This window comes from Merops nubicus, unplaced genomic scaffold, assembly GCF_000691845.1.
Source record: "Merops nubicus isolate BGI_N331 unplaced genomic scaffold, ASM69184v1 scaffold5715, whole genome shotgun sequence".
Lineage (NCBI taxonomy): Eukaryota > Metazoa > Chordata > Aves > Coraciiformes > Meropidae > Merops > Merops nubicus.
Window position 1 is genome coordinate 17,138 of NW_008607492.1, and position 5,106 is coordinate 22,243.

A 5,106-nucleotide genomic window follows, 5' to 3' on the forward strand; every position below is an offset into this window, starting at 1 on the left:
AAGCACCTGAGGAATTGAGGTGTAGGTGTCATCATCTGGTGAGTTATATGTACATTTGGGAGGGCAGCTCAGGGGAGTAGAGACAATATCTGTGAGTTACCAGCAGAGATGATGGCTGAACTCAAATCCCTAGCAGCAGTTATCTGTATCTCTTTAAACAGGGACCTCTTCTGATGCAAAATGCATGAGCATTTAATTTCTTTGGGCAATTTGTGCTGTTAAATATAAATTAATGCTCTTTTACAGGTGAATAGAGTATATGTCATTTTTGATGTGCCTACTACTGTGTCAATGATCAAGTTATGGAATTATGCCAAAACACCTCAGAGAGGTGTGAAAGAATTTGGTGTAAGTAGTCTTTGTATGCATTTTGTATGTTCTAGTGAGTCAGATGGTTTGATTTCTCTGCTTAGTTTCAGTTTACTGAAGTGTGATTCCATAGAAGATCAAAGGATGCTATTCATCTCATTTAACTCTGCATTTAGTATTAAAATGAGTAATCTATGCCAGTCATCTGTCCTCCCTTTCTTATCCAGGGAAAGAACACTTCATTTGACATTTTTTTTCCTTAGATAATAGTCTTGAGATAGAATGTGTTCCTTTTTCCCCTGACTGTAGAACAGGCCTGGAAGACTAGGTTAGACAAGAATGCCAGGTTTTAGACAGCTGAAGTGAGGTGAGATTCATTAATTCCTAGATTTAAGAGTGATTCACTCCAGTTAATAGAATGGGAGTTATGTAAAACATGAAATACATTTTTAATTACCTACCTGAAAGCTGTATTAGAACCAATAGTGAGAAGACAAAAAATAGAGGGAAAAAACCTAATTGAAACCCAGCAGGGAACAGAGAGAAATGGAGGGTTTAAGGAACAAAAGCTAAACAAATAACCAGATTTGTGAATTAAAAACAAGGTAAAATGATTTCTAGTTAACTGACAGAACTGCTGAAGGCAGTGCCTGATTTCTGGGTGTTTTGTTTTTCAATTTCTTTAGCTTCTGGTGGATGACTTGCTTGTCTATAACGGGATCCTGGACATGGTGCACCACGTAGTGTCAGGCATCCTACCAACCTGTGATCCAGTGGTCCCCTATCACACCATCCTCTTCACAGATGATGAGAAGATTTGCCATCGGGAGAGGAGAACTGTTATCAGGTATGTGAGTGGGATTTGTTTGGAAGAAAAGCTTGTTTCCATAAAGTGGTTTTATGTGACTGATGTCAGCAATATGACTAGTGCTATAGAACACTTCCTTCCAAAGCATACTCAGCCTCACTTAAGGAGAAATAACCAATAGCTTGTTAGGTATTGGGACCAAATTACCAGCTGTATTTGTAAGCATTTTTTAGCACTTACTGGGATTCATGATTCATATTTAGTTATGTTTTCATGGAAGCCTATAGTAATAAACACAAAAGAAAGAAGTTAGGCTGTCTTAGAGAAGAAATAATAAAACCCAATGTTACACAGAGGAAAGAAAAGATAGGAAGTTGATGAAAAAAGAACAAAACAGCAAAAGTAAAGAAAATAAAATCATCTGATTTGGGACAGATACTAATTAAGGAAGCAGAGTTTTACTGTTTTTAAAATGTTCTAAAATAATGAACTTCTTAAATGAGAAATGGATTGCATTCAGAGGAGTGACACTTGGAAACCACTGAGGCTGGCAGTCTCACAGAAATATATGATGCAGCAAAAAATGCACTTCCATTTAGAAGGACAGGATTGATAGGGCCTAAAAACCAGTCCCTAAGAAGGAAAATAGAGATTGACAGAATAGTTGATTTTGTATGAGGTTGAAAAGTGAAAAATCAAAAGCTTTTGGAAAGAAACACTTAAACTGCACAGCTAACAAACAGAATGTCTTGCATGTGCCATCACTTGGAGAAAAGTTTCACATGCCAAAATGGCACATGATTAATTCAGAAGAACATTGAAATACTTAGAAATAAGTGGAAAGAACCTGAGTTGTCCTGCTTAAGAACAGAAGTTCACATCTGCCTGTGGTGTTTGTCTTCCTGAGTTTCTAAAGTGTTGGCTGGTGGCCACTGGTCCTGTCACACATTGGGATAAATTGTTGTTCTTTGGATGTACTCTGTTAGATTTGTTTTTGTACAAGAGGCTGTGTTGTCATGGTAAAATCTGGAGGTAAACAATTTTTCAAGTGAAAAAGTTACTGAAATGAAAACATCTTGAGGAAATAGTTCTGAGACATTTTTCAGTGGGATACAGAAAGGAGGAGAGGAAATGAACCTTTGCTTTATTCAGCTTAACATCTTTCTGTGAGTGGAGTTATTTCATTAGAAGCACAGAAGCAGAAGCTCTAACCATAGATCTTTTCCACATATCTTCCTTTGCACATATTTATAAGACATATATCCTTTGATTGAGTTTTAATAAGGATATACTTTTGGGGTCACACAAATTGTACTATGTTTTCCAGTCCAGACCATGCTGAGTCTCTTGCAGATCTGTGCAGGAGCTTTCTTGGTCTTCCTTAGACTGTTTTGCAGTTATCTTTTCCTTTTTTTTTTTTTACCTACTACCCTACTAAAGTATAGGGTACTTCAGCAATAGAAGGCGAATCACTTACTACATGCTGGATATCCCTCCATTTTAAAAATGCTCTTGAGCTTTTATATATTATTACTTCTGATTTTGGCCTGTTCTTTCACACGTCACTGTTCAATATTTTATGAACCCTGAACTGGAGTCTGATGTTATCATCAATAGTGTAAGTTCTGATTTACTTCAGTATTGGTTCCCCTGTTTCACTCTCACAGTTTGAGACACATTACGTTTTTCTCCAGAAATAGAAACCTATTTGGTGCAATATTTATAGAGAAAAGAAAAATAGAGTACTTTTTTCCAGAGGCATGTTTTGATTTTGCCTATGTGAAAGGGAGATGTTATTAGTGCTTTTTTCTTTAACTTTCAATTCAGCTCACTTTTTTTCCTGTGATTTAATTGAATGGTGAAGTTATTACTTCTTTCCCAAAGAGGAAATGTTAAAATTTTGCAGCACCTGCAAACAAAACGTGTCACACTAAATAAATTTTATTCATAAAATTTTCAAATAATACTATATCAACATCACAAAACAACGTTAAGTTCCATATAGGGATTTTTATCCCCTCTTTGTACAGCACTGATTTAAAACATCACTTTGGTTAATGTGGTTCAAAGTGTGTAGGTGGGTGAGAAAATTGTGTCGTGAATGTGATGTTGATGTTTGAATTATGGCCTGACTGAATGCCACTGATTAAAGCTGGCAGGAAACCCTTCAGGTGGGTGCAGAGACAAAGAGCCTTTCCTTTCTAGACAGTCTCAGAGAATGTGGCTGTGCTTCAGAGCTCTGTTTAGCCTCCAGGACCTAAATAACTTGGTAACCTTTTCCATGACTCTTGTAATTTTCCTCATGTTGATGATTTTGGCTATTGTGCTGTTTTTAATCTTTCCAGCAATCATGTAGGAGATCAGGATGTACGAATGATGAATGAAAATGAGATTGTCACAAACAGCAAAAAGAAGCAGGTTGTGGCTGATCCAGGTTAGTTCTCTCTTCTGCAGCTTTCTTCTCGTGCTCTGCAGGGTCAGTATGGGTAATGAAAATGGTTATAGACCTAAACTGGGAGAACTGGGGAGACTCCCACCTCTTTTATATTCTTAACTCTGTTTTCAACTATAGGGAGGCAAACCAGGAATGTCATACTCTGGATTTTTAGTCTGTATCTAAACCTCAGAGTGGATGACAGAAAAAAAGATGTATGTGGCACTGTAGTCATACTGTTGGTAGCTGATACCAACACATATGAAGAAGTCTTGAGGGAAAAACTGACTGAAGATGAACTGAAAACTGGTCTTAATTGTGCATGTTCATAGCTAGCTCTTGAAATGAAATAATAAGGCTCATTGCATCTCCACTGGCCTTGTAAGCAGCTTTAGAGATGATGCATCTATCTCAGAACTAGCTGCTTGCTGCTCCTCAAGCAAACCCAAAATTATGAGAAGTGTAACAAGGGGGAAAACATGTTGACTTTATTCCTGCACCTTTCTTTCTGGGTGGTCTTTTCTCTTTACAGAGTGATTAAAAAGACAACCTCTGGGTTTTTTTTTCCCAAGGAGAAAAAAAAATTGTATTTAGTCTGAAGAGTCTCAGTCATTCATTGTAAATTACTCAGAGTAGCTCCCTAAATGCATTACAAATTCTGAGCCAAACTGATATATTCATGATCAGTTTTCTCTCCTGTGCATGACACTTTCTCCGATTAGTTCCTCCAGAAAGTGTTACAGAAATTATTTGATGGCTTCTAATAACAGTTCTGTAGGAGCAGGGTTTGAAATGCCATTGCCTGTAGAAATACAGCTTCAGAGTGGCTGGTACATTAGCACTAGCTGTGGCAGAAGTGTTTGGAATGTCTCTGTGCCTGTTGTAACAACTGCCTGGGTTCCAGTGCAGACCTACCCCAGTCCAGTGAAGAGCTCTCCTTGCCATGGCCATCACATCTCGTGTCCAGGCATTCAGCTTACAGAATGCCTCTGCTGCTGAAGTCAGCAGCTGAGGATTGCCTGTTGCCCTCTGCCCTGTGTCTCCTCTGTAGTACTTGCTGGTATCAGCTTTGGGGCTGGATAACATGGAGCTGCAGAATGATTTTTGGGTTGGAGGAGACCTTGGGGGTCCCCTTCTGAGGGACAGTCCAGCATTCTTTGCAGAACAGTGTCAAGGTTGCCTTCAGACCAGATTCCACAGGACAGTGATTCCATAGGACTAAAAAAAAATTTGCAGCACTCACTGTAAATGTAAGAAATGTTACTGGGAAGAGTCACTCAGCTTTCATTCTTGGGTGGAAGGAGAAATGGGCTTGGTTTTGTTCTCATTTTAGTCTGTGGCTTCACTGTTAACACAGATACAGTCTTAAAACAGCACTCTGTTTTTTTGAACAGCTCTGCGTCCCAAAACGTGCATATCTGAAAAAGGACTGCAGAGGAGGAGGAGGTAACAAGGGATTGTGATTGGAAAGTCCTGAGTGCATCCCACCCTGAGTAGCTGCAATCTACATCTCCAGGATATCTGTCATCCAAATGGAAGGCTTTCCATATCCATT